The 25566-nt window shown below is 46.5% G+C and overlaps 2 non-coding genes and 56 pseudogenes across 2 annotated transcripts; all 58 read right to left on the reverse strand.

Annotated features, from left to right (window-relative positions):
• Positions 1–199: 199 nt before the first annotated feature.
• Positions 200–318, reverse strand: LOC140284780 (5S ribosomal RNA; annotated as a pseudogene).
• A 269-nt stretch (positions 319–587) lies between these two features.
• Positions 588–706, reverse strand: LOC140278503 (5S ribosomal RNA; annotated as a pseudogene).
• A 269-nt stretch (positions 707–975) lies between these two features.
• LOC140288417 (5S ribosomal RNA) lies at positions 976–1094 on the reverse strand (annotated as a pseudogene).
• A 272-nt stretch (positions 1095–1366) lies between these two features.
• On the reverse strand, positions 1367–1485 carry LOC140278097 (5S ribosomal RNA; annotated as a pseudogene).
• A 269-nt stretch (positions 1486–1754) lies between these two features.
• On the reverse strand, positions 1755–1873 carry LOC140290669 (5S ribosomal RNA; annotated as a pseudogene).
• A 269-nt stretch (positions 1874–2142) lies between these two features.
• LOC140291957 (5S ribosomal RNA) lies at positions 2143–2261 on the reverse strand (annotated as a pseudogene).
• Positions 2262–2533: 272 nt separating this feature from the next.
• Positions 2534–2652, reverse strand: LOC140278102 (5S ribosomal RNA; annotated as a pseudogene).
• Positions 2653–3303: 651 nt separating this feature from the next.
• Positions 3304–3422, reverse strand: LOC140291312 (5S ribosomal RNA; annotated as a pseudogene).
• A 269-nt stretch (positions 3423–3691) lies between these two features.
• LOC140304637 (5S ribosomal RNA) lies at positions 3692–3810 on the reverse strand (annotated as a pseudogene).
• A 269-nt stretch (positions 3811–4079) lies between these two features.
• On the reverse strand, positions 4080–4198 carry LOC140295303 (5S ribosomal RNA; annotated as a pseudogene).
• Positions 4199–4467: 269 nt separating this feature from the next.
• On the reverse strand, positions 4468–4586 carry LOC140300114 (5S ribosomal RNA; annotated as a pseudogene).
• Positions 4587–4855: 269 nt separating this feature from the next.
• On the reverse strand, positions 4856–4974 carry LOC140290300 (5S ribosomal RNA; annotated as a pseudogene).
• A 269-nt stretch (positions 4975–5243) lies between these two features.
• On the reverse strand, positions 5244–5362 carry LOC140295771 (5S ribosomal RNA; annotated as a pseudogene).
• A 269-nt stretch (positions 5363–5631) lies between these two features.
• LOC140295208 (5S ribosomal RNA) lies at positions 5632–5750 on the reverse strand (annotated as a pseudogene).
• A 269-nt stretch (positions 5751–6019) lies between these two features.
• On the reverse strand, positions 6020–6138 carry LOC140294022 (5S ribosomal RNA; annotated as a pseudogene).
• A 609-nt stretch (positions 6139–6747) lies between these two features.
• Positions 6748–6866, reverse strand: LOC140274508 (5S ribosomal RNA; annotated as a pseudogene).
• Positions 6867–7135: 269 nt separating this feature from the next.
• LOC140300214 (5S ribosomal RNA) lies at positions 7136–7254 on the reverse strand (annotated as a pseudogene).
• Positions 7255–7911: 657 nt separating this feature from the next.
• LOC140288682 (5S ribosomal RNA) lies at positions 7912–8030 on the reverse strand (annotated as a pseudogene).
• A 269-nt stretch (positions 8031–8299) lies between these two features.
• Positions 8300–8418, reverse strand: LOC140279420 (5S ribosomal RNA; annotated as a pseudogene).
• A 269-nt stretch (positions 8419–8687) lies between these two features.
• On the reverse strand, positions 8688–8806 carry LOC140297886 (5S ribosomal RNA). Its single transcript, XR_011913582.1, has one exon. It is a non-coding gene; the product is annotated as a 5S ribosomal RNA (ribosomal RNA).
• Positions 8807–9075: 269 nt separating this feature from the next.
• Positions 9076–9194, reverse strand: LOC140289021 (5S ribosomal RNA; annotated as a pseudogene).
• A 269-nt stretch (positions 9195–9463) lies between these two features.
• Positions 9464–9582, reverse strand: LOC140291305 (5S ribosomal RNA; annotated as a pseudogene).
• Positions 9583–9851: 269 nt separating this feature from the next.
• LOC140299331 (5S ribosomal RNA) lies at positions 9852–9970 on the reverse strand (annotated as a pseudogene).
• Positions 9971–10239: 269 nt separating this feature from the next.
• LOC140279785 (5S ribosomal RNA) lies at positions 10240–10358 on the reverse strand (annotated as a pseudogene).
• A 269-nt stretch (positions 10359–10627) lies between these two features.
• Positions 10628–10746, reverse strand: LOC140301992 (5S ribosomal RNA; annotated as a pseudogene).
• A 642-nt stretch (positions 10747–11388) lies between these two features.
• LOC140298252 (5S ribosomal RNA) lies at positions 11389–11507 on the reverse strand. The gene has a single exon (XR_011913916.1). It is a non-coding gene; the product is annotated as a 5S ribosomal RNA (ribosomal RNA).
• A 272-nt stretch (positions 11508–11779) lies between these two features.
• LOC140295862 (5S ribosomal RNA) lies at positions 11780–11898 on the reverse strand (annotated as a pseudogene).
• A 269-nt stretch (positions 11899–12167) lies between these two features.
• On the reverse strand, positions 12168–12286 carry LOC140289084 (5S ribosomal RNA; annotated as a pseudogene).
• Positions 12287–12555: 269 nt separating this feature from the next.
• On the reverse strand, positions 12556–12674 carry LOC140295863 (5S ribosomal RNA; annotated as a pseudogene).
• A 269-nt stretch (positions 12675–12943) lies between these two features.
• LOC140301034 (5S ribosomal RNA) lies at positions 12944–13062 on the reverse strand (annotated as a pseudogene).
• A 269-nt stretch (positions 13063–13331) lies between these two features.
• On the reverse strand, positions 13332–13450 carry LOC140319725 (5S ribosomal RNA; annotated as a pseudogene).
• Positions 13451–13719: 269 nt separating this feature from the next.
• Positions 13720–13838, reverse strand: LOC140314120 (5S ribosomal RNA; annotated as a pseudogene).
• A 269-nt stretch (positions 13839–14107) lies between these two features.
• LOC140290670 (5S ribosomal RNA) lies at positions 14108–14226 on the reverse strand (annotated as a pseudogene).
• Positions 14227–14495: 269 nt separating this feature from the next.
• On the reverse strand, positions 14496–14614 carry LOC140291959 (5S ribosomal RNA; annotated as a pseudogene).
• A 272-nt stretch (positions 14615–14886) lies between these two features.
• LOC140278108 (5S ribosomal RNA) lies at positions 14887–15005 on the reverse strand (annotated as a pseudogene).
• A 651-nt stretch (positions 15006–15656) lies between these two features.
• LOC140295544 (5S ribosomal RNA) lies at positions 15657–15775 on the reverse strand (annotated as a pseudogene).
• Positions 15776–16044: 269 nt separating this feature from the next.
• Positions 16045–16163, reverse strand: LOC140304641 (5S ribosomal RNA; annotated as a pseudogene).
• Positions 16164–16811: 648 nt separating this feature from the next.
• Positions 16812–16930, reverse strand: LOC140279178 (5S ribosomal RNA; annotated as a pseudogene).
• A 272-nt stretch (positions 16931–17202) lies between these two features.
• LOC140295864 (5S ribosomal RNA) lies at positions 17203–17321 on the reverse strand (annotated as a pseudogene).
• A 269-nt stretch (positions 17322–17590) lies between these two features.
• LOC140301035 (5S ribosomal RNA) lies at positions 17591–17709 on the reverse strand (annotated as a pseudogene).
• A 269-nt stretch (positions 17710–17978) lies between these two features.
• On the reverse strand, positions 17979–18097 carry LOC140277824 (5S ribosomal RNA; annotated as a pseudogene).
• Positions 18098–18369: 272 nt separating this feature from the next.
• On the reverse strand, positions 18370–18488 carry LOC140295865 (5S ribosomal RNA; annotated as a pseudogene).
• Positions 18489–18757: 269 nt separating this feature from the next.
• LOC140301036 (5S ribosomal RNA) lies at positions 18758–18876 on the reverse strand (annotated as a pseudogene).
• A 269-nt stretch (positions 18877–19145) lies between these two features.
• On the reverse strand, positions 19146–19264 carry LOC140319730 (5S ribosomal RNA; annotated as a pseudogene).
• A 269-nt stretch (positions 19265–19533) lies between these two features.
• Positions 19534–19652, reverse strand: LOC140278513 (5S ribosomal RNA; annotated as a pseudogene).
• Positions 19653–19921: 269 nt separating this feature from the next.
• Positions 19922–20040, reverse strand: LOC140290671 (5S ribosomal RNA; annotated as a pseudogene).
• A 269-nt stretch (positions 20041–20309) lies between these two features.
• Positions 20310–20428, reverse strand: LOC140291960 (5S ribosomal RNA; annotated as a pseudogene).
• A 272-nt stretch (positions 20429–20700) lies between these two features.
• LOC140278114 (5S ribosomal RNA) lies at positions 20701–20819 on the reverse strand (annotated as a pseudogene).
• Positions 20820–21470: 651 nt separating this feature from the next.
• Positions 21471–21589, reverse strand: LOC140291313 (5S ribosomal RNA; annotated as a pseudogene).
• Positions 21590–21858: 269 nt separating this feature from the next.
• LOC140310792 (5S ribosomal RNA) lies at positions 21859–21977 on the reverse strand (annotated as a pseudogene).
• Positions 21978–22246: 269 nt separating this feature from the next.
• On the reverse strand, positions 22247–22365 carry LOC140295304 (5S ribosomal RNA; annotated as a pseudogene).
• Positions 22366–22634: 269 nt separating this feature from the next.
• On the reverse strand, positions 22635–22753 carry LOC140300115 (5S ribosomal RNA; annotated as a pseudogene).
• Positions 22754–23022: 269 nt separating this feature from the next.
• LOC140290302 (5S ribosomal RNA) lies at positions 23023–23141 on the reverse strand (annotated as a pseudogene).
• A 269-nt stretch (positions 23142–23410) lies between these two features.
• On the reverse strand, positions 23411–23529 carry LOC140296634 (5S ribosomal RNA; annotated as a pseudogene).
• Positions 23530–23798: 269 nt separating this feature from the next.
• LOC140295209 (5S ribosomal RNA) lies at positions 23799–23917 on the reverse strand (annotated as a pseudogene).
• Positions 23918–24186: 269 nt separating this feature from the next.
• Positions 24187–24305, reverse strand: LOC140294024 (5S ribosomal RNA; annotated as a pseudogene).
• A 609-nt stretch (positions 24306–24914) lies between these two features.
• LOC140274517 (5S ribosomal RNA) lies at positions 24915–25033 on the reverse strand (annotated as a pseudogene).
• A 269-nt stretch (positions 25034–25302) lies between these two features.
• LOC140300215 (5S ribosomal RNA) lies at positions 25303–25421 on the reverse strand (annotated as a pseudogene).
• Positions 25422–25566: the final 145 nt, after the last annotated feature.

Raw genomic sequence — 25566 nt, forward strand, 5'->3', positions numbered from 1 at the left:
TTGCCGAGAAAGGCTGATGTGTAGCGGGTGTATCATCTTCTCTGATGTGATCATTCTCTGCAACTGAAACTGAGACTCTCAGATCACTTCGTGTCTGCCAACAAAGCAGCAGCAGCTGAAGATGACCACCTTCCTCATGTGTCACAGGGTGATCAGACATTGCAACAAAAGACATGCAGGTGGTCGAGAGAAGAGAAAAAGCTTACAGCACCTGGTATTCCCAAGAGGTCTTCCATCCAAGTACTAAGCACGCCCAACCCTCCTTGGCTTCCGAGATCAGACGAGGTCGGGTATGTTCAGGGTAGTGTGGCCGTAAGCAACCATAACTGTGACAAATGTGCATTATATAGGTACTGGAATCATACAGTTCCTCTATGTAACCAGATAATTGCCGAGAAAAGCTGATAAGTAGTGGGCACATCTTCTTCCCTGACGTGATTATTCTCTTGAGCTGAAAGTGAGACTCTCAGATCACTTTGTGTCTGCCAACAAAGCAGCAGAAGCTGAAGATGACCAACTTCCTCATGTGTCACAGGGTGATCAGACATTGCAACAAAAGACATGCAGGTGGTAGAGAGAAGAGAAAAAGCTTACAGCAACTGGTATTCCCAAGAGGTCTTCCATCCAAGTACAAACCAGGCCCAACCCTGCTTGGCTTCCGAGATCAGACGAGGTCGGGCATGTTCAGGGTTGTGTGGCCGTAAGCAACAATGTCTCTGACAAATGTGCATTATATAGGTACTGGAATCATACGGTTCCTCTATGCACCCAGATAATTGCAGAGAAAGGCTGATGTGTAGCGGGCATATCATCTTCTCTGATGTGATCATTCTCTGCAACTGAAACTGAGACTCTCAGATCACTTCGTGTCAGCCAACAAAGCAGCAGCAGCTGAAGATGACCAACTTCCTCATGTGTCACAGGGTGATCAGACGTTGCAACAAAAGACATGCAGGTGGTAGAGAGAAGAGAAAAAGCTTACAGCACCTGGTATTCCCAAGAGGTCTTCCATCCAAGTACTAACCACGCCCAACCCTCCTTGGCTTCCAAGATCAGACGAGGTCGGGCTTATTCAGGGTGGTGTGGCCGTAAGCAACAATATCTGTGACAAATGTGCATTATATAGGTACTGGAATCATACACTTCCTCTATGTAACCAGATAATTGCCGAGAAAGGCTGACTTGTAGTGGGCACATCTTCTTCCCTGATGTGATTATTCTCTGCAGCTGAAATTGAGACTCTCAGATCACTTCGTGTCTGCCAACAAAGAAGCAGCAGCAGCTGAAGATGACCAACTTCCTCATGTGTCACAGGGTGATCAGACGTTGCAACAAAAGACATGCAGGTGGTCGAGAGAAGACAAAAAGCTTACAGCTCCTGGTATTCCCAAGCGGTCTCCCATTTAAGTACTAACCAGGCCCAACCGTCCTTGGTTACCGAGATCAGACGAGGTCGGGCATGTTCAGGGTGGTGTGGCCGTAAGCAACAATGTCTCTGACAAATGTGCATTATATAGGTACTGGAATCATACGGTTCCTCTATGCAACCAGATAATTGCCGAGAAAGGCTGAAGTGTAGCGGGCATATCATCTTCTCTGATGTGGTCATTCTCTGCAACTTAAACTGAGACTCTCAGATCACTTCGTGTCTGCCAACAAAGCAGCAGCAGCTGAAGATGACCATCTTCCTCATGTGTCACAGGGTGATCAGACGTTGCAACAAAAGACATGCAGGTGGTAGAGAGAAGAGAAAAAGCTTACAGCACCTGGTATTCCCAAGAGGTCTTCCATCCAAGTACTAACCACGCCCAACCCTCCTTGGCTTCCAAGATCAGACGAGGTCGGGCATATTAAGGGTGGTGCGGCCGTAAGTAACAATCTCCGTGACAAATGTGCATTATATAGGTACTGGAGTCATACACTTCCTCTATGTAACCAGATAATTGCAGAGAAAGGCTGATATGTAGTGGGCACATCTTCTTCCCTGACGTGATAATTCTCTCCAGCTGAAAATGAGACTCTCAGATCACTTTGTGTCTGCCAACAAAGCAGCAGCAGCTGAAGATGACCAACTTCCTCATGTGTCAAAGGGTGATCAGACGTTGCAACAAAAGACATGCAGGTGGTAGAGAGAAGAGAAAAAGCTTAGAGCACCTGGTATTCCCAAGCTGTCTCCCATCCAAGTACTAACCAGGCCCAAACCTGCTTGACTTCCAAGATCAGACGAGGTCGGGCTTATTCAGGGTGGTGTGGCCGTAAGCAACAATATCTGTGACAAATGTGCATTATATAGGTACTGGAATCATACACTTCCTCTATGTAACCAGATAATTGCCGAGAAAGGCTGACTTGTAGTGGGCACATCTTCTTCCCTGATGTGATTATTCTCTGCAGCTGAAATTGAGACTCTCAGATCACTTCGTGTCTGCCAACAAAGAAGCAGCAGCAGCTGAAGATGACCAACTTCCTCATGTGTCACAGGGTGATCAGACGTTGCAACAAAAGACATGCAGGTGGTCGAGAGAAGACAAAAAGCTTACAGCTCCTGGTATTCCCAAGCGGTCTCCCATTTAAGTACTAACCAGGCCCAACCGTCCTTGGTTACCGAGATCAGACGAGGTCGGGCATGTTCAGGGTGGTGTGGCCGTAAGCAACAATGTCTCTGACAAATGTGCATTATATAGGTACTGGAATCATACGGTTCCTCTATGCAACCAGATAATTGCCGAGAAAGGCTGAAGTGTAGCGGGCATATCATCTTCTCTGATGTGGTCATTCTCTGCAACTTAAACTGAGACTCTCAGATCACTTCGTGTCTGCCAACAAAGCAGCAGCAGCTGAAGATGACCATCTTCCTCATGTGTCACAGGGTGATCAGACGTTGCAACAAAAGACATGCAGGTGGTAGAGAGAAGAAAAAAAGTTTACAGCACCTCGTAATCCCAAGAGGTCTCCCATTCAATTACTAACCAGGCCCAACCCTCCTTGGCTTCCGAGATCAGACATGTTCAGGTTGGTGTGGCCGTAAATAACAATCTCTGTGACAAATGTGCATTATATAGGCAATTGGAATCATATGGTTCCTCTATGTAACCAGATAATTGCAGAGAAAGGCTGATATGTAGTGGGCACATCTTGTTCCCTGACGTGATAATTCTCTCCAGCTGAAACTGAGACTCTCAGATCACTTCGTGTCTGCCAACAAAGCAGCAACAGCTGCTGAAGATGACCAACTTCCTCATGTGTCACAGGATGATCAGACGTTGCAACAAAAGACATGCAGGTGGTTGAGAGAAGACAAAAAGCTTATAGCACCTGGTATTCCCAAGCGGTCTCCCACCCAAGTACTAACCAGACCAAACCCTGCTTGGCTTCCGAGATCAGACGAGGTCAGGCAAATTCAGGGTGGTGTGGCCGTAAGTAACAATGTCTGTGACAAATGTGCATTATATAAGTACAGGAATCATACGGTTCCTCTATGTAACCAGATAATTGCTGAGAAAGGCTGATGTGTAGTGGGCACATCTTCTTCCCTGACGTGATTATTCTCTTCAGCTGAAACTGAGACTCTCAGATCACTTCGTTTTTTCCAACAAAGCAGCAGCAGCTGAAGATGACCACCTTCCTCATGTGTCAAAGGGTGATCAGACGTTGCAACAAAACACATGCAGGTGGTAGAGAAAAGAGAAAAAGCTTACAGCACCTGGTATTCCCAAGCAGTCCCCCATCCAAGTACTAACCAGGCCCAACCCTGCTTGGCTTCCAAGATCAGACGAGGTCAGGCATGTTCAGGGTGGTGAGGCCGTAAGCAACAATGTCTTTGACAAATGTGCATTATATAGGTACTGGAATCATACGGTTCCTCTATGCAACCAGATAATTGCCGAGAAAGGCTGATGTGTAGCGGGCATATCATCTTCTCTGATGTGGTCATTCTCTGCAACTTAAACTGAGACTCTCAGATCACTTCGTGTCTGCCAACAAAGCAGCAGCAGCTGAAGATGACCACCTTCCTCATGTGTCACAGGGTGATCAGACGTTGCAACAAAAGACATGCAGGTGGTAGAGAGAAGAAAAAAAGCTTACAGCACCTGGTATTCCCAAGAGGTCTTCCATCCAAGTACTAAGCACGCCCAACCCTCCTTGGCTTCCGAGATCAGACGAGGTTGGACATGTTCAGGGTGGTGTGGCCGTAAGCAACCATAACTGTGACAAATGTGCATTATATAGGTACTGGAATCATACAGTTCCTCTATGTAACCAGATAATTGCCGAGAAAAGCTGATAAGTAGTGGGCACATCTTCTTCCCTGACGTGATTATTCTCTTGAGCTGAAAGTGAGACTCTCAGATCACTTTGTGTCTGCCAACAAAGCAGCAGAAGCTGAAGATGACCAACTTCCTCATGTGTCACAGGGTGATCAGACATTGCAACAAAAGACATGCAGGTGGTAGAGAGAAGAGAAAAAGCTTACAGCACCTGGTATTCCCAAGAGGTCTTCCATCCAAGTACAAACCAGGCCCAACCCTGCTTGGCTTCCGAGATCAGACGAGGTCGGGCATGTTCAGGGTTGTGTGGCCGTAAGCAACAATGTCTCTGACAAATGTGCATTATATAGGTACTGGAATCATACGGTTCCTCTATGCACCCAGATAATTGCAGAGAAAGGCTGATGTGTAGCGGGCATATCATCTTCTCTGATGTGATCATTCTCTGCAACTGAAACTGAGACTCTCAGATCACTTCGTGTCAGCCAACAAAGCAGCAGCAGCTGAAGATGACCAACTTCCTCATGTGTCACAGGGTGATCAGACGTTGCAACAAAAGACATGCAGGTGGTAGAGAGAAGAGAAAAAGCTTACAGCACCTGGTATTCCCAAGAGGTCTTCCATCCAAGTACTAACCACGCCCAACCCTCCTTAGCTTCCAAGATCAGACGAGGTCGGGCATATTCAGGGTGGTGCGGCCGTAAGTAACAATCTCCGTGACAAATGTGCATTATATAGGCAATGGTATCATACACTTCCTCTATGTAACCAGATAATTGCCGAGAAAGGCTGATATGTAGTGGGCACATCTTCTTCCATGACGTGATAATTCTCTCCAGCTGAAAATGAGACTCTCAGATCACTTTGTGTCTGCCAACAAAGCAGCAGCAGCTGAAGATGACCAACTTCCTCATGTGTCAAAGGGTGGTCAGACGTTGCAACAAAAGACATGCAGGTGGTAGAGAGAAGAGAAAAAGCTTAGAGCACCTGGTGTTCCCAAGCTGTCTCCCATCCAAGTACTAACCAGGCCCGAACCTGCTTGACTTCCAAGATCAGACGAAGTCGGGCTTATTCAGGGTGGTGTGGCCGTAAGCAACAATATCTGTGACAAATGTGCATTATATAGGTACTGGAATCATACACTTCCTCTATGTAACCAGATAATTGCCGAGAAAGGCTGACTTGTAGTGGGCACATCTTCTTCCCTGATGTGATTATTCTCTGCAGCTGAAATTGAGACTCTCAGATCACTTTGTGTCTGCCAACAAAGCAGCAGCAGCTGAAGATGACCAACTTCCTCATGTGTCAAAGGGTGATCAGACGTTGCAACAAAAGACATGCAGGTGGTAGAGAGAAGAGAAAAAGCTTACAGCACCTGGTATTCCCAGAGAGTCTACCATCCAAGTACTAACCAGGCCAAAACCTGCTTGGCTTCCGAGATCAGACGTGGTCAGGCATTTTCAGGGTGGTGTGGCCGTAATTAACCATAACTGTGACAAATGTGCATTATAAAGGTACTGGAATCATACAGTTCCTCTATGTAACCAGATAATTGCCGAGAAAAGCTGATAAGTAGTGGGCACATCTTCTTCCCTGACGTGATTATTCTCTCGAGCTGAAACTGAGACTCTCAGATCACTTCGTGTCTGCCAACAAAGCAGCAGAAGCTGAAGATGACCAACTTCCTCATGTGTCACAGGGTGATCAGACGTTGCAACAAAAGACATGCAGGTGGTAGAGAGAAGAGAAAAAGCTTACAGCACCTCGTATTCCCAAGAGGTCTTCCATCCAAGTACAAACCAGGCCCAACTGTGCTTGGCTTCCGAGATCAGACGAGGTCGGGCATGTTCAGGGTTGTGTGGCCGTAAGCAACAATGTCTCTGACAAATGTGCATTATATAGGTACTGGAATCATACGGTTCCTCTATGCAACCAGATAATTGCCGAGAAAGGCTGATGTGTAGCGGGCATATCATCTTCTCTGATGTGATCATTCTCTGCAACTGAAACTGAGACTCTCAGATCACTTCGTGTCAGCCAACAAAGCAGCAGCAGCTGAAGATGACCAACTTCCTCATGTGTCACAGGGTGATCAGGCGTTGCAACAAAAGACATGCAGGTGGTAGAGAGAAGAGAAAACGCTTACAGTACCTGGTATTCCCAAGAGGTCAGACGAGGTCAGGCATGTTCAGGGTTGTGTGGCCGTAAGCAACAATGTCTCTGACAAATGTGCATTATATAGGTACTGGAATCATACGGTTCCTCTATGCAACCAAATAATTGCCGAGAAAGGCTGATGTGTAGCGGGCATATCATCTTCTCTGATGTGATCATTCTCTGCAACTGAAACTGAGACTCTCAGATCACTTCGTGTCAGCCAACAAAGCAGCAGCAGCTGAAGATGACCAACTTCCTCATGTGTCACAGGGTGATCAGACGTTGCAACAAAAGACATGCAGGTGGTAGAGAGAAGAGAAAAAGCTTACAGCACCTGGTATTCCGAAGTGGTCTCCCATCCAAGTACTAACCAGGCCCAACCCTGCTTTTCTTCCAAGATCAGACGAGGTCAGGCATATTCGGGGTGGTGCGGCCGTAAGCAACAATAGCTGTGACAAATGTGCATTATATAGGTACTGGAATCATACACTTCTTCTATGTAACCAGATAATTGCAGAGAAAGGCTGACTTGTAGTGGGCACATCTTCTTCCCTGACGTGATTATTCTCTGCAGCTGAAACTGAGACTCTCAGATCACTTTGTGTCTGCCAACAAAGCAGCAGCAGCTGAAGATGACCAACTTCCTCATGTGTCACAGGGTGATCAGACGTTGCAACAAAAGACATCCAGGTGGTCGAGAGAAGAGAAGAAGCTTACAGCACCTGGTATTCCCAAGCGGTCTACCATTCAAGTACTAACCAGGCCCAACCCTGCTTGGCTTCCGAGATCAGACAAGGTCGGGCTTATTCAGGGTGGTGTGGCCGTAAGCAACAATATCGGTGACAAATGTGCATTATATAGGTACTGGAATCATACACTTCCTCTGTGTAACCAGATAATTGCCGAAAAAGGCTGACTTGTAGTGGGTTCATCTTCCTCCTTGATGTGATTATTCTCTTCAGCTGAAACTGAGACTCTCAGATCACCTCGTGTCTATCAACAAAGCAGCAGCAGCTGAAGATGACCAACTTCCTCATGTGTCACAGGGTGATCAGACGTTGCAACAAAAGACATGCAGGTTGTAGAGAGAAGAGAAAAAGCTTACAGCACCTGGTATTCCCAAGCTGTCTCCCATCCAAGTACTAACCAGGTACAACCCTGCTTGGGTTCTGAGATCAGTCAAGGTCTGGCATATTCAGGGTGGTGTGGCCGTAAGTAACAATGTCTGTGAAAAATGTGCATTATATAGGTACTGGAATAATACGGTTCCTCTATGTAACCAGATAATTGCCGAGAAAGGCTGACTTGTTGTGGGCACATCTTCTTCCTTGATGTGATCATTCTCTGCAACTGAAACTGAGACTCTCAGATCACTTCGTGTCAGCCAACAAAGCAGCAGCAGCTGAAGATGACCAACTTCCTCATGTGTCACAGGGTGATCAGACGTTGCAACAAAAGACATGCAGGTGGTAGAGAGAAGAGAAAAAGCTTAAAGCACCTGGTATTCCGAAGTGGTCTCCCATCTAAGTACTAACCAGGCCCAACCCTGCTTGGCTTCCAAGATCAGACGAGGTCAGGCATATTCAGGGTGGTGCGGCCGTAAGCAACAATAGCTGTGACAAATGTGCATTATATAGGTACTGGAATCATACACTTCTTCTATGTAACCAGATAATTGCAGAGAAAGGCTGACTTGTAGTGGGCACATCTTCTTCCCTGACGTGATTATTCTCTGCAGCTAAAACTGAGACTCTCAGATCACTTTGTGTCTGCCAACAAAGCAGCAGCAGCTGAAGATGACCAACTTCCTCATGTGTCACAGGGTGATCAGACGTTGCAACAAAAGACATGCAGGTGGTAGAGAGAAGAGAAGAAGCTTACAGCACCTGGTATTCCCAAGCAGTCTCCCATCCAAGCACTAAGCAGGCTCAACCCTGCTTGGCTTCCGAGATCAGACGAGGTCGGGCATGTTCAGGGTGGTGTGGCCGTAAGCAACAATGTCTCTGACAAATGTGCATTATATAGGTACTGGAATCATACAATTCCTCTATGCAACCAGATAATTGCCGAGAAAGGCTGATGTGTAGCGGGCATATCATCTTCTCTGATGTGATCATTCTCTTCAGCTGAAACTGAGACTCTCAGATCACTTCGTGTCTGCCAACAAAGCAGCAGAAGCTGAAGATGACCAACTTCCTCATGTGTCACAGGGTGATCAGACGTTGCAACAAAAGACATGCAGGTGGTCGAGAGAAGAGAAAAAGCTTACAGCACCTGGTATTCCCAAGCGGTCTACCATTCAAGTACTAACCAGGCCCAACCCTGCTTGGCTTCCGAGATCAGACGAGGTCGGGCTTATTCAGGGTGGTGTGGCCGTAAGCAACAATATCGGTGACAAATGTGCATTATATAGGTACTGGAATCATACACTTCCTCTGTGTAACCAGATAATTGCCGAAAAAGGCTGACTTGTAGTGGGTTCATCTTCCTCCTTGATGTGATTATTCTCTTCAGCTGAAACTGAGACTCTCAGATCACCTCGTGTCTATCAAAAAAGCAGCAGCAGCTGAAGATGACCAACTTCCTCATGTGTCACAGGGTGATCAGACGTTGCAACAAAAGACATGCAGGTGGTAGAGAGAAGAGAAAAAGCTTACAGCACCTGGTATTCGCAAGCTGTCTCCCATCCAAGTACTAACCAGGCCCAACACTGCTTGGCTTCTGAGATCAGACGAGGTCAGGCAAATTCAGGGTGGTGTGGCCGTAAGTAACTATGTCTGTGACAAATGTGCATTATATAAGTACAGGAATCATACGGTTCCTCTATGTAACCAGATAATTGATGAGAAAGGCTGATGTGTAGTGGGCACATCTTCTTCCCTGACGTGATTATTCTCTTCAGCTGAAACTGAGACTCTCAGATCACTTCGTGTCTTCCAACAAAGCAGCAGCAGCTGAAGATGACCAACTTCTTCACGTGTCACAGGGTGATCAGACGTTGCAACAAAAGACATGCAGGTGGTAGAGAGAAGAGAAAAAGCTTACAGCACCTGGTATTCCCAAGCTGTCTCCCATCCAAGTACTAAGCAGGCTCAACCCTGCTTGGCTTCCGAGATCGGACAAGGTCGGATATGTTCAGGGTGGTGTGGCCGTAAGCAACAAAGTCTGTGACAAATGTGCATTATATAGGTACTGGAATCATACAGTTCCTCTATGTAACCAGATAATTGCCGAGAAAGGCTGATGTGTAGTGGGCATATCTTCTTCCCTGATGTGATTATTCTCTCCAGCTGAAACTGAGACTCTCAGATCACTTTGTGTCTGCCAACAAAGCAGCAGCAGCTGAAGATGACCAACTTCCTCATGTGTCACAGGGTGATCAGACGTTGCAACAAAAGACATGCAGGTGGTAGAGAGAAGAGAAAAAGCTTACAGCACCTGGTATTCCCAAGCAGTCTCCCACCCAAGTACTAACCAGGCCCAAACCTGCTTGGCTTCCGAGATCAGACGTGGTCAGGCATATTCAGGGTGGTGTGGCCGTAAGCAACCATAACTGTGACAAATGTGCATTATATAGGTACTGGAATCATACAGTTCCTCTATGTAACCAGATAATTGCCGAGAAAAGCTGATGTGTAGCGGGCATATCATCTTCTCTGATGTGATCATTCTCTGACACTGAAACTGAGACTCTCAGATCACTTCGTGTCAGCCAACAAAGCAGCAGCAGCTGAAGATGACCAACTTCTTCATGTGTCACAGAGTGATCAGACGTTGCAACAAAAGACATGCAGGTGGTAGAGAAAAGAGAAAAAGCTTACAGCACCTGGTTTTCCCAAGCGGTCTCCCACCCAAGTACTAACCAGACCAAACCCTGCTTGGCTTCCGAGATCTGACGAGGTCAGGCAAATTCAGGGTGGTGTGGCCGTAAGTAACAATGTCTGTGACAAATGTGCATTATATAAGTACAGGAATCATACGGTTCCTCTATGTAACCAGATAATTGCTGAGAAAGGCTGATGTGTAGTGGGCACATCTTCTTCCCTGACGTGATTATTCTCTTCAGCTGAAACTGAGACTCTCAGATCACTTCGTGTCTGCCAACAAAGCAGCAGCAGCTGAAGATGACCATCTTCCTCATGTGTCACAGGGTGATCAGATGTTCCAACAAAACACATGCAGGTGGTAGAGAGAAGAGAAAAAGCTTACAGCACCTGGTATTCCCAAGCAGTCTCCCATCCAAGTACTAACCAGGCCCAACCCTGCTTGGCTTCCAAGATCAGACGAGGTCAGGCATGTTCAGGGTGGTGAGGCCGTAAGCAACAATGTCTCTGACAAATGTGCATTATATAGGTACTGGAATCATACGGTTCCTCTATGCAACCAGATAATTGCCGAGAAAGGCTGATGTGTAGCGGGCATATCATCTTCTCTGATGTGGTCATTCTCTGCAACTTAAACTGAGACTCTCAGATCACTTCGTGTCTGCCAACAAAGCAGCAGCAGCTGAAGATGACCACCTTCCTCATGTGTCACAGGGTGATCAGACGTTGCAACAAAAGACATGCAGGTGGTAGAGAGAAGAAAAAAAGCTTACAGCACCTCGTAATCCCAAGAGGTCTCCCATTCAATTGCTAACCAGGCCCAACCCTCCTTGGCTTCCGAGATCAGACATGTTCAGGTTCGTGTAAATAACAATCTCTATGACAAATGTGCATTATATAGGAAATTGGAATCATATGGTTCCTCTATGTAACCAGATAATTGCAGAGAAAGGCTGATATGTAGTGGGCACATCTTGTTCCCTGACGTGATAATTCTCTCCAGCTGAAAATGAGACTCTCAGATCACTTCGTGTCTGCCAACAAAGCAGCAGCAGCTGAAGATTACTAACTTCCTCATGTGTCACAGGGTGATCAGACGTTGCAACAAAAGACATGCAGGTGGTTGAGAGAAGAGAAAAAGCTTACAGCACCTGGTATTCCCAAGTGGTCTCCCATCCAAGTACTAACCAGGTCCAACCCTGCTTGGCTTCCGAGATCAGACGAGGTCAGGTTTATTCAGGGTGGTGTGGCCGTAAGTAACAAAATCTGTGAAAAATGTGCAGTATATAAGTACTGGAATCATACACTTCCTCTATGCAACCAGATAATTGCCGAGAAAGGCTAACTTGTAGTGGGCACATCTTCTTCCCTGATGTGATTATTCTCTGCAGCTGAAACTGAGACTCTCAGATCACTTCGTGTCTGCCAACAAAGCAGCAGCAGCTGCTGAAGATGACCAACTTCCTCATGTGTCACAGGATGATCAGACGTTGCAACAAAAGACATGCAGGTGGTAGACAGAAGAGAAGAAGCTTACAGCAACTGGTATTCCCAAGCGGACTCCCATCCAAGTACTAACCAGGACCAACCGTGCTATAATTCCGAGATCAGACAAGGTCGGGCATGTTCAGGGTGGTGTGGCCGTAAGCAACAATGTCTCTGACAAATGTGCATTATATAGGTACTGGAATCATACGGTTCCTCTATGTAACCAGATAATTGCTGAGAAAGGCTGATGTGTAGTGGGCACATCTTCTTCCCTGACGTGATTATTCTCTTCAGCTGAAACTGAGACTCTCAGATCACTTCGTGTCTGCCAACAAAGCAGCAGCAGCTGAAGATGACCACCTTCCTCATGTGTCACAGGGTGATCAGACGTTGCAACAAAAGACATTCAGGTGGTAGAGAGAAGAGAAAAAGCTTAGAGCACCTGGTATTCCCAAGTGGTCTCCCATCCAAGTACTAAACAGGCCCAACCCTGCTTTGCTTCCAAGATCAGAGGAGGTCTGGTTTATTCAGGGTGGTGTGGCCGTAAGCAACAATATCTGTGACAAATGTGCATTATATAAGTACTGGAACCATACACTTCCTCTATGTAACCAGATAATTGCCGAGAAAGGCTAACTTGTAGTGGGCACATCTTCTTCCCTGATGTGATTATTCTCTCCAACTGAAAATGAGACTCTCAGATCACTTCGTGTCTGCCAACAAAGCAGCAGCAGCTGAAGATGACCACCTTCCTCATGTGTCACAGGATGATCAGACGTTGCAACAAAAGACATGCAGGTGGTAGAGAGAAGAGAAGAAGCTTACAGCAACTGGTATTCCCAAGCGGACTCCCATCCAAGTACTAACCAGGACCAACCGTGCTATAATTCCGAGATCAGACAAGGTCGGGCATGTTCAGGGTGGTGTGGCCGTAAGCAACAATGTCTCTGACAAATGTGCATTATATAGGTACTGGAATCATACGGTTCCTCTATGCAACCAGATAATTGCCGAGAAAGGCTGATGTGTAGCGGGCATATCATCTTCTCTGATGTGATCATTCTCTGCAACTGAAACTGAGACTCTCAGATCACTTCGTGTCTGCCAACAAAGCAGCAGAAGCTGAAGATGACCACCTTCCTCATGTGTCACAGGGTGATCAGACGTTGCAACAAAAGACATGCAGGTGGTAGAGAGAAGAGAAGAAGCTTACAGCACCTGGTATTCCCAAGCAGTCTCCCATCCAAGTACTAACCAGGACCAACCCTGCTTGGCTTCTGAGATCAGACGAGGTCGGGCATGTTCAGGGTGGTGTGGCCGTAAGCAACAATGTATCTGACAAATGTGCATTATATAGGCACTGGAATCATACGGTTCCTCTATGCAACCAGATAATTGCCGAGAAAGGCTGATGTGTAGCGGGTGTATCATCTTCTCTGATGTGATCATTCTCTGCAACTGAAACTGAGACTCTCAGATCACTTCGTGTCTGCCAACAAAGCAGCAGCAGCTGAAGATGACCACCTTCCTCATGTGTCACAGGGTGATCAGACATTGCAACAAAAGACATGCAGGTGGTCGAGAGAAGAGAAAAAGCTTACAGCACCTGGTATTCCCAAGAGGTCTTCCATCCAAGTACTAAGCACGCCCAACCCTCCTTGGCTTCCGAGATCAGACGAGGTCGGGTATGTTCAGGGTGGTGTGGCCGTAAGCAACCATAACTGTGACAAATGTGCATTATATAGGTACTGGAATCATACAGTTCCTCTATGTAACCAGATAATTGCCGAGAAAAGCTGATAAGTAGTGGGCACATCTTCTTCCCTGACGTGATTATTCTCTTGAGCTGAAAGTGAGACTCTCAGATCACTTTGTGTCTGCCAACAAAGCAGCAGAAGCTGAAGATGACCAACTTCCTCATGTGTCACAGGGTGATCAGACATTGCAACAAAAGACATGCAGGTGGTAGAGAGAAGAGAAAAAGCTTACAGCAACTGGTATTCCCAAGAGGTCTTCCATCCAAGTACTAACCAGGCCCAACCCTGCTTGGCTTCCGAGATCAGACGAGGTCGGGCATGTTCAGGGTTGTGTGGCCGTAAGCAACAATGTCTCTGACAAATGTGCATTATATAGGTACTGGAATCATACGGTTCCTCTATGCACCCAGATAATTGCAGAGAAAGGCTGATGTGTAGCGGGCATATCATCTTCTCTGATGTGATCATTCTCTGCAACTGAAACTGAGACTCTCAGATCACTTCGTGTCAGCCAACAAAGCAGCAGCAGCTGAAGATGACCAACTTCCTCATGTGTCACAGGGTGATCAGACGTTGCAACAAAAGACATGCAGGTGGTAGAGAGAAGAGAAAAAGCTTACAGCACCTGGTATTCCCAAGAGGTCTTCCATCCAAGTACTAACCACGCCCAACCCTCCTTGGCTTCCAAGATCAGACGAGGTCGGGCATATTAAGGGTGGTGCGGCCGTAAGTAACAATCTCCGTGACAAATGTGCATTATATAGGTACTGGAGTCATACACTTCCTCTATGTAACCAGATAATTGCAGAGAAAGGCTGATATGTAGTGGGCACATCTTCTTCCCTGACGTGATAATTCTCTCCAGCTGAAAATGAGACTCTCAGATCACTTTGTGTCTGCCAACAAAGCAGCAGCAGCTGAAGATGACCAACTTCCTCATGTGTCAAAGGGTGATCAGACGTTGCAACAAAAGACATGCAGGTGGTAGAGAGAAGAGAAAAAGCTTAGAGCACCTGGTATTCCCAAGCTGTCTCCCATCCAAGTACTAACCAGGCCCAAACCTGCTTGACTTCCAAGATCAGACGAGGTCGGGCTTATTCAGGGTGGTGTGGCCGTAAGCAACAATATCTGTGACAAATGTGCATTATATAGGTACTGGAATCATACACTTCCTCTATGTAACCAGATAATTGCCGAGAAAGGCTGACTTGTAGTGGGCACATCTTCTTCCCTGATGTGATTATTCTCTGCAGCTGAAATTGAGACTCTCAGATCACTTCGTGTCTGCCAACAAAGAAGCAGCAGCAGCTGAAGATGACCAACTTCCTCATGTGTCACAGGGTGATCAGACGTTGCAACAAAAGACATGCAGGTGGTCGAGAGAAGACAAAAAGCTTACAGCTCCTGGTATTCCCAAGCGGTCTCCCATTTAAGTACTAACCAGGCCCAACCGTCCTTGGTTACCGAGATCAGACGAGGTCGGGCATGTTCAGGGTGGTGTGGCCGTAAGCAACAATGTCTCTGACAAATGTGCATTATATAGGTACTGGAATCATACGGTTCCTCTATGCAACCAGATAATTGCCGAGAAAGGCTGAAGTGTAGCGGGCATATCATCTTCTCTGATGTGGTCATTCTCTGCAACTTAAACTGAGACTCTCAGATCACTTCGTGTCTGCCAACAAAGCAGCAGCAGCTGAAGATGACCATCTTCCTCATGTGTCACAGGGTGATCAGACGTTGCAACAAAAGACATGCAGGTGGTAGAGAGAAGAAAAAAAGTTTACAGCACCTCGTAATCCCAAGAGGTCTCCCATTCAATTACTAACCAGGCCCAACCCTCCTTGGCTTCCGAGATCAGACATGTTCAGGTTGGTGTGGCCGTAAATAACAATCTCTGTGACAAATGTGCATTATATAGGCAATTGGAATCATATGGTTCCTCTATGTAACCAGATAATTGCAGAGAAAGGCTGATATGTAGTGGGCACATCTTGTTCCCTGACGTGATAATTCTCTCCAGCTGAAACTGAGACTCTCAGATCACTTCGTGTCTGCCAACAAAGCAGCAACAGCTGCTGAAGATGACCAACTTCCTCATGTGTCACAGGATGATCAGACGTTGCAACAAAAGACATGCAGGTGGTTGAGAGAAGACAAAAAGCTTATAGCACCTGGTATTCCCAAGCGGTCTCCCACCCAAGTACTAACCACACCAAACCCTGCTTGGCTTCCGAGATCAGACGAGGTCAGGCAAATTCAGGGTGGTGTGGCCGTAAGTAACAATGTCTGTGACAAATGTGCATTATATAAGTACAGGAATCATACGGTTCCTCTATGTAACCAGATAATTGCTGAGAAAGGCTGATGTGTAGTGGGCACATCTTCTTCCCTGACGTGATTATTCTCTTCAGCTGAAACTGAGACTCTCAGATCACTTCGTTTTTTCCAACAAAGCAGCAGCAGCTGAAGATGACCACCTTCCTCATGTGTCAAAGGGTGATCAGACGTTGCAACAAAACACATGCAGGTGGTAGAGAAAAGAGAAAAAGCTTACAGCACCTGGTATTCCCAAGCAGTCCCCCATCCAAGTACTAACCAGGCCCAACCCTGCTTGGCTTCCAAGATCAGACGAGGTCAGGCATGTTCAGGGTGGTGAGGCCGTAAGCAACAATGTCTTTGACAAATGTGCATTATATAGGTACTGGAATCATACGGTTCCTCTATGCAACCAGATAATTGCCGAGAAAGGCTGATGTGTAGCGGGCATATCATCTTCTCTGATGTGGTCATTCTCTGCAACTTAAACTGAGACTCTCAGATCACTTCGTGTCTGCCAACAAAGCAGCAGCAGCTGAAGATGACCACCTTCCTCATGTGTCACAGGGTGATCAGACGTTGCAACAAAAGACATGCAGGTGGTAGAGAGAAGAAAAAAAGCTTACAGCACCTCGTAATCCCAAGAGGTCTCCCATTCAATTACTAACCAGGCCCAACCCTCCTTGGCTTCCGAGATCAGACATGTTCAGGTTGGTGTGGCCGTAAATAACAATCTCTGTGACAAATGTGCATTATATAGGCAATTGGAATCATATGGTTCCTCTATGTAACCAGATAATTGCAGAGAAAGGCTGATATGTAGTGGGCACATCTTGTTCCCTGACGTGATAATTCTCTCCAGCTAAAAATGAGACTCTCTGATCACTTCGTGTCTGCCAACAATGCAGCAGCAGCTGAAGATTACTAACTTCCTCATGTGTCACAGGGTGATCAGACGTTGCAACAAAAGACATGCAGGTGGTTGAGAGAAGAGAAAAAGCTTACAGCACCTGGTATTCCCAAGTGGTCTCCCATCCAATTACTAACCAGGTCCAACCCTGCTTGGCTTCCGAGATCAGACAAGGTCAGGTTTATTCAGGGTGGTGTGGCCGTAAGTAACAATATCTGTGAAAAATGTGCAGTATATAAGTACTGGAATCATACACTTCCTCTATGCAACCAGATAATTGCCGAGAAAGGCTAACTTGTAGTGGGCACATCTTCTTCCCTGATGTGATTATTCTCTGCAGCTGAAACTGAGACTCTCAGATCACTTCGTGTCTGCCAACAAAGCAGCAGCAGCTGCTGAAGATGACCAACTTCCTCATGTGTCACAGGATGATCAGACGTTGCAACAAAAGACATGCAGGTGGTAGAGAGAAGAGAAGAAGCTTACAGCAACTGGTATTCCCAAGCGGACTCCCATCCAAGTACTAACCAGGACCAACCGTGCTATAATTCCGAGATCAGACAAGGTCGGGCATGTTCAGGGTGGTGTGGCCGTAAGCAACAATGTCTCTGACAAATGTGCATTATATAGGTACTGGAATCATACGGTTCCTCTATGCAACCAGATAATTGCCGAGAAAGGCTGATGTGTAGCGGGCATATCATCTTCTCTGATGTGATCATTCTCTGCAACTGAAACTGAGACTCTCAGATCACTTCGTGTCTGCCAACAAAGCAGCAGCAGCTGAAGATGACCACCTTCCTCATGTGTCACAGGGTGATCAGACGTTGCAACAAAAGACATGCAGGTGGTAGAGAGAAGAGAAGAAGCTTACAGCACCTGGTATTCCCAAGCAGTCTCCCATCCAAGTACTAACCAGGACCAACCCTGCTTGGCTTCTGAGATCAGACGAGGTCGGGCATGTTCAGGGTGGTGTGGCCGTAAGCAACAACATATCTGACAAATGTGCATTATATAGGCACTGGAATCATATGGTTCCTCTATGTAACCAGATAATTGCCGAGAAAGGCTGATATGTATTGGGTACATCTTCTTCCCTGACGTGATAATTCTCTCCAACTGAAAATGAGACTCTCAGATCACTTCGTGTCTGCCAACAAAGCAGCAGCAGCTGAAGATGACCACCTTCCTCATGTGTCACAGGGTGATCAGACGTTGCAACAAAAGACATTCAGGTGGTAGAGAGAAGAGAAAAAGCTTAGAGCACCTGGTATTCCCAAGTGGTCTCCCATCCAAGTACTAAACAGGCCCAACCCTGCTTTGCTTCCAAGATCAGACGAGGTCTGGTTTATTCAGGGTGGTGTGGCCGTAAGCAACAATATCTGTGACAAATGTGCATTATATAAGTACTGGAACCATACACTTCCTCTATGTAACCAGATAATTGCCGAGAAAGGCTAACTTGTAGTGGGCACATCTTCTTCCCTGATGTGATTATTCTCTGCAGCTGAAACTGAGACTCTCAGATCACTTCGTGTCTGCCAACAAAGCAGCAGCAGCTGCTGAAGATGACCAACTTCCTCATGTGTCACAGGATGATCAGACGTTGCAACAAAAGACATGCAGGTGGTAGAGAGAAGAGAAGAAGCTTACAGCAACTGGTATTCCCAAGCGGACTCCCATCCAAGTACTAACCAGGACCAACCGTGCTATAATTCCGAGATCAGACAAGGTCGGGCATGTTCAGGGTGGTGTGGCCGTAAGCAACAATGTCTCTGACAAATGTGCATTATATAGGTACTGGAATCATACGGTTCCTCTATGCAACCAGATAATTGCCGAGAAAGGCTGATGTGTAGTGGGCATATCATCTTCTCTGATGTGATCATTCTCTGCAACTGAAACTGAGACTCTCAGATCACTTCGTGTCTGCCAACAAAGCAGCAGCAGCTGAAGATGACCACCTTCCTCATGTGTCACAGGGTGATCAGACGTTGCAACAAAAGACATGCAGGTGGTAGAGAGAAGACAAGCAGCTTACAGCACCTGGTATTCCCAAGCAGTCTCCCATCCAAGTACTAACCAGGACCAACCCTGCTTGGCTTCTGAGATCAGACGAGGTCGGGCATGTTCAGGGTGGTGTGGCCGTAAGCAACAATGTATCTGACAAATGTGCATTATATAGGCACTGGAATCATATGGTTCCTCTATGCAACCAGATAATTGCCGAGAAAGGCTGATGTGTAGCGGGTGTATCATCTTCTCTGATGTGATCATTCTCTGCAACTGAAACTGAGACTCTCAGATCACTTCGTGTCTGCCAACAAAGCAGCAGCAGCTGAAGATGACCACCTTCCTCATGTGTCACAGGGTGATCAGACATTGCAACAAAAGACATGCAGGTGGTCGAGAGAAGAGAAAAAGCTTACAGCACCTGGTATTCCCAAGAGGTCTTCCATCCAAGTACTAAGCACGCCCAACCCTCCTTGGCTTCCGAGATCAGACGAGGTCGGGTATGTTCAGGGTGGTGTGGCCGTAAGCAACCATAACTGTGACAAATGTGCATTATATAGGTACTGGAATCATACAGTTCCTCTATGTAACCAGATAATTGCCGAGAAAAGCTGATAAGTAGTGGGCACATCTTCTTCCCTGACGTGATTATTCTCTTGAGCTGAAAGTGAGACTCTCAGATCACTTTGTGTCTGCCAACAAAGCAGCAGAAGCTGAAGATGACCAACTTCCTCATGTGTCACAGGGTGATCAGACATTGCAACAAAAGACATGCAGGTGGTAGAGAGAAGAGAAAAAGCTTACAGCAACTGGTATTCCCAAGAGGTCTTCCATCCAAGTACAAACCAGGCCCAACCCTGCTTGGCTTCCGAGATCAGACGAGGTCGGGCATGTTCAGGGTTGTGTGGCCGTAAGCAACAATGTCTCTGACAAATGTGCATTATATAGGTACTGGAATCATACGGTTCCTCTATGCACCCAGATAATTGCAGAGAAAGGCTGATGTGTAGCGGGCATATCATCTTCTCTGATGTGATCATTCTCTGCAACTGAAACTGAGACTCTCAGATCACTTCGTGTCAGCCAACAAAGCAGCAGCAGCTGAAGATGACCAACTTCCTCATGTGTCACAGGGTGATCAGACGTTGCAACAAAAGACATGCAGGTGGTAGAGAGAAGAGAAAAAGCTTACAGCACCTGGTATTCCCAAGAGGTCTTCCATCCAAGTACTAACCACGCCCAACCCTCCTTGGCTTCCAAGATCAGACGAGGTCGGGCATATTAAGGGTGGTGCGGCCGTAAGTAACAATCTCCGTGACAAATGTGCATTATATAGGCAATGGAGTCATACACTTCCTCTATGTAACCAGATAATTGCAGAGAAAGGCTGATATGTAGTGGGCACATCTTCTTCCCTGACGTGATAATTCTCTCCAGCTGAAAATGAGACTCTCAGATCACTTTGTGTCTGCCAACAAAGCAGCAGCAGCTGAAGATGACCAACTTCCTCATGTGTCAAAGGGTGATCAGACGTTGCAACAAAAGACATGCAGGTGGTAGAGAGAAGAGAAAAAGCTTAGAGCACCTGGTATTCCCAAGCTGTCTCCCATCCAAGTACTAACCAGGCCCAAACCTGCTTGACTTCCAAGATCAGACGAGGTCGGGCTTATTCAGGGTGGTGTGGCCGTAAGCAACAATATCTGTGACAAATGTGCATTATATAGGTACTGGAATCATACACTTCCTCTATGTAACCAGATAATTGCCGAGAAAGGCTGACTTGTAGTGGGCACATCTTCTTCCCTGATGTGATTATTCTCTGCAGCTGAAATTGAGACTCTCAGATCACTTCGTGTCTGCCAACAAAGAAGCAGCAGCAGCTGAAGATGACCAACTTCCTCATGTGTCACAGGGTGATCAGACGTTGCAACAAAAGACATGCAGGTGGTCGAGAGAAGACAAAAAGCTTACAGCTCCTGGTATTCCCAAGCGGTCTCCCATTTAAGTACTAACCAGGCCCAACCGTCCTTGGTTACCGAGATCAGACGAGGTCGGGCATGTTCAGGGTGGTGTGGCCGTAAGCAACAATGTCTCTGACAAATGTGCATTATATAGGTACTGGAATCATACGGTTCCTCTATGCAACCAGATAATTGCCGAGAAAGGCTGAAGTGTAGCGGGCATATCATCTTCTCTGATGTGGTCATTCTCTGCAACTTAAACTGAGACTCTCAGATCACTTCGTGTCTGCCAACAAAGCAGCAGCAGCTGAAGATGACCATCTTCCTCATGTGTCACAGGGTGATCAGACGTTGCAACAAAAGACATGCAGGTGGTAGAGAGAAGAAAAAAAGTTTACAGCACCTCGTAATCCCAAGAGGTCTCCCATTCAATTACTAACCAGGCCCAACCCTCCTTGGCTTCCGAGATCAGACATGTTCAGGTTGGTGTGGCCGTAAATAACAATCTCTGTGACAAATGTGCATTATATAGGCAATTGGAATCATATGGTTCCTCTATGTAACCAGATAATTGCAGAGAAAGGCTGATATGTAGTGGGCACATCTTGTTCTCTGACGTGATAATTCTCTCCAGCTGAAACTGAGACTCTCAGATCACTTCGTGTCTGCCAACAAAGCAGCAACAGCTGCTGAAGATGACCAACTTCCTCATGTGTCACAAGATGATCAGACGTTGCAACAAAAGACATGCAGGTGGTTGAGAGAAGACAAAAAGCTTATAGCACCTGGTATTCCCAAGCGGTCTCCCACCCAAGTACTAACCAGACCAAACCCTGCTTGGCTTCCGAGATCAGACGAGGTCAGGCAAATTCAGGGTGGTGTGGCCGTAAGTAACAATGTCTGTGACAAATGTGCATTATATAAGTACAGGAATCATACGGTTCCTCTATGTAACCAGATAATTGCTGAGAAAGGCTGATGTGTAGTGGGCACATCTTCTTCCCTGACGTGATTATTCTCTTCAGCTGAAACTGAGACTCTCAGATCACTTCGTTTTTTCCAACAAAGCAGCAGCAGCTGAAGATGACCACCTTCCTCATGTGTCACAGGGTGATCAGACGTTGCAACAAAACACATGCAGGTGGTAGAGAAAAGAGAAAAACCTTACAGCACCTGGTATTCCCAAGCAGTCCCCCATCCAAGTACTAACCAGGCCCAACCCTGCTTGGCTTCCAAGATCAGACGAGGTCAGGCATGTTCAGGGTGGTGTGGCCGTAAGCAACAATGTATCTGACAAATGTGCATTATATAGGTACTGGAATCATACGGTTCCTCTATGCAACCAGATAATTGCCGAGAAAGGCTGATGTGTAGCGGGTGTATCATCTTCTCTGATGTGATCATTCTCTGCAACTGAAACTGAGACTCTCAGATCACTTCGTGTCTGCCAACAAAGCAGCAGCAGCTGAAGATGACCACCTTCCTCATGTGTCACAGGGTGATCAGACATTGCAACAAAAGACATGCAGGTGGTCGAGAGAAGAGAAAAAGCTTACAGCACCTGGTATTCCCAAGAGGTCTTCCATCCAAGTACTAAGCACGCCCAACCCTCCTTGGCTTCCGAGATCAGACGAGGTTGGACATGTTCAGGGTGGTGTGGCCGTAAGCAACCATAACTGTGACAAATGTGCATTATATAGGTACTGGAATCATACAGTTCCTCTATGTAACCAGATAATTGCCGAGAAAAGCTGATAAGTAGTGGGCACATCTTCTTCCCTGACGTGATTATTCTCTTGAGCTGAAAGTGAGACTCTCAGATCACTTTGTGTCTGCCAACAAAGCAGCAGAAGCTGAAGATGACCAACTTCCTCATGTGTCACAGGGTGATCAGACATTGCAACAAAAGACATGCAGGTGGTAGAGAGAAGAGAAAAAGCTTACAGCACCTGGTATTCCCAAGAGGTCTTCCATCCAAGTACAAACCAGGCCCAACCCTGCTTGGCTTCCGAGATCAGACGAGGTCGGGCATGTTCAGGGTTGTGTGGCCGTAAGCAACAATGTCTCTGACAAATGTGCATTATATAGGTACTGGAATCATACGGTTCCTCTATGCACCCAGATAATTGCAGAGAAAGGCTGATGTGTAGCGGGCATATCATCTTCTCTGATGTGATCATTCTCTGCAACTGAAACTGAGACTCTCAGATCACTTCGTGTCAGCCAACAAAGCAGCAGCAGCTGAAGATGACCAACTTCCTCATGTGTCACAGGGTGATCAGACGTTGCAACAAAAGACATGCAGGTGGTAGAGAGAAGAGAAAAAGCTTACAGCACCTGGTATTCCCAAGAGGTCTTCCATCCAAGTACTAACCACGCCCAACCCTCCTTAGCTTCCAAGATCAGACGAGGTCGGGCATATTCAGGGTGGTGCGGCCGTAAGTAACAATCTCCGTGACAAATGTGCATTATATAGGCAATGGTATCATACACTTCCTCTATGTAACCAGATAATTGCCGAGAAAGGCTGATATGTAGTGGGCACATCTTCTTCCATGACGTGATAATTCTCTCCAGCTGAAAATGAGACTCTCAGATCACTTTGTGTCTGCCAACAAAGCAGCAGCAGCTGAAGATGACCAACTTCCTCATGTGTCAAAGGGTGGTCAGACGTTGCAACAAAAGACATGCAGGTGGTAGAGAGAAGAGAAAAAGCTTAGAGCACCTGGTGTTCCCAAGCTGTCTCCCATCCAAGTACTAACCAGGCCCGAACCTGCTTGACTTCCAAGATCAGACGAAGTCGGGCTTATTCAGGGTAGTGTGGCCGTAAGCAACAATATCTGTGACAAATGTGCATTATATAGGTACTGGAATCATACACTTCCTCTATGTAACCAGATAATTGCCGAGAAAGGCTGACTTGTAGTGGGCACATCTTCTTCCCTGATGTGATTATTCTCTGCAGCTGAAATTGAGACTCTCAGATCACTTTGTGTCTGCCAACAAAGCAGCAGCAGCTGAAGATGACCAACTTCCTCATGTGTCAAAGGGTGATCAGACGTTGCAACAAAAGACATGCAGGTGGTAGAGAGAAGAGAAAAAGCTTACAGCACCTGGTATTCCCAGAGAGTCTACCATCCAAGTACTAACCAGGCCAAAACCTGCTTGGCTTCCGAGATCAGACGTGGTCAGGCATTTTCAGGGTGGTGTGGCCGTAATTAACCATAACTGTGACAAATGTGCATTATAAAGGTACTGGAATCATACAGTTCCTCTATGTAACCAGATAATTGCCGAGAAAAGCTGATAAGTAGTGGGCACATCTTCTTCCCTGACGTGATTATTCTCTCGAGCTGAAACTGAGACTCTCAGATCACTTCGTGTCTGCCAACAAAGCAGCAGAAGCTGAAGATGACCAACTTCCTCATGTGTCACAGGGTGATCAGACGTTGCAACAAAAGACATGCAGGTGGTAGAGAGAAGAGAAAAAGCTTACAGCACCTCGTATTCCCAAGAGGTCTTCCATCCAAGTACAAACCAGGCCCAACTGTGCTTGGCTTCCGAGATCAGACGAGGTCGGGCATGTTCAGGGTTGTGTGGCCGTAAGCAACAATGTCTCTGACAAATGTGCATTATATAGGTACTGGAATCATACGGTTCCTCTATGCAACCAGATAATTGCCGAGAAAGGCTGATGTGTAGCGGGCATATCATCTTCTCTGATGTGATCATTCTCTGCAACTGAAACTGAGACTCTCAGATCACTTCGTGTCAGCCAACAAAGCAGCAGCAGCTGAAGATGACCAACTTCCTCATGTGTCACAGGGTGATCAGGCGTTGCAACAAAAGACATGCAGGTGGTAGAGAGAAGAGAAAACGCTTACAGTACCTGGTATTCCCAAGAGGTCAGACGAGGTCAGGCATGTTCAGGGTTGTGTGGCCGTAAGCAACAATGTCTCTGACAAATGTGCATTATATAGGTACTGGAATCATACGGTTCCTCTATGCAACCAAATAATTGCCGAGAAAGGCTGATGTGTAGCGGGCATATCATCTTCTCTGATGTGATCATTCTCTGCAACTGAAACTGAGACTCTCAGATCACTTCGTGTCAGCCAACAAAGCAGCAGCAGCTGAAGATGACCAACTTCCTCATGTGTCACAGGGTGATCAGACGTTGCAACAAAAGACATGCAGGTGGTAGAGAGAAGAGAAAAAGCTTACAGCACCTGGTATTCCGAAGTGGTCTCCCATCCAAGTACTAACCAGGCCCAACCCTGCTTTTCTTCCAAGATCAGACGAGGTCAGGCATATTCGGGGTGGTGCGGCCGTAAGCAACAATAGCTGTGACAAATGTGCATTATATAGGTACTGGAATCATACACTTCTTCTATGTAACCAGATAATTGCAGAGAAAGGCTGACTTGTAGTGGGCACATCTTCTTCCCTGACGTGATTATTCTCTGCAGCTGAAACTGAGACTCTCAGATCACTTTGTGTCTGCCAACAAAGCAGCAGCAGCTGAAGATGACCAACTTCCTCATGTGTCACAGGGTGATCAGACGTTGCAACAAAAGACATCCAGGTGGTCGAGAGAAGAGAAGAAGCTTACAGCACCTGGTATTCCCAAGCGGTCTACCATTCAAGTACTAACCAGGCCCAACCCTGCTTGGCTTCCGAGATCAGACAAGGTCGGGCTTATTCAGGGTGGTGTGGCCGTAAGCAACAATATCGGTGACAAATGTGCATTATATAGGTACTGGAATCATACACTTCCTCTGTGTAACCAGATAATTGCCGAAAAAGGCTGACTTGTAGTGGGTTCATCTTCCTCCTTGATGTGATTATTCTCTTCAGCTGAAACTGAGA

Source organism: Leuresthes tenuis, unplaced genomic scaffold (genome assembly GCF_036924035.1).
Source record: "Leuresthes tenuis unplaced genomic scaffold, fLeuTen1.0.hap1 SCAF_1, whole genome shotgun sequence".
NCBI classification, from domain to species: domain Eukaryota; kingdom Metazoa; phylum Chordata; class Actinopteri; order Atheriniformes; family Atherinopsidae; genus Leuresthes; species Leuresthes tenuis.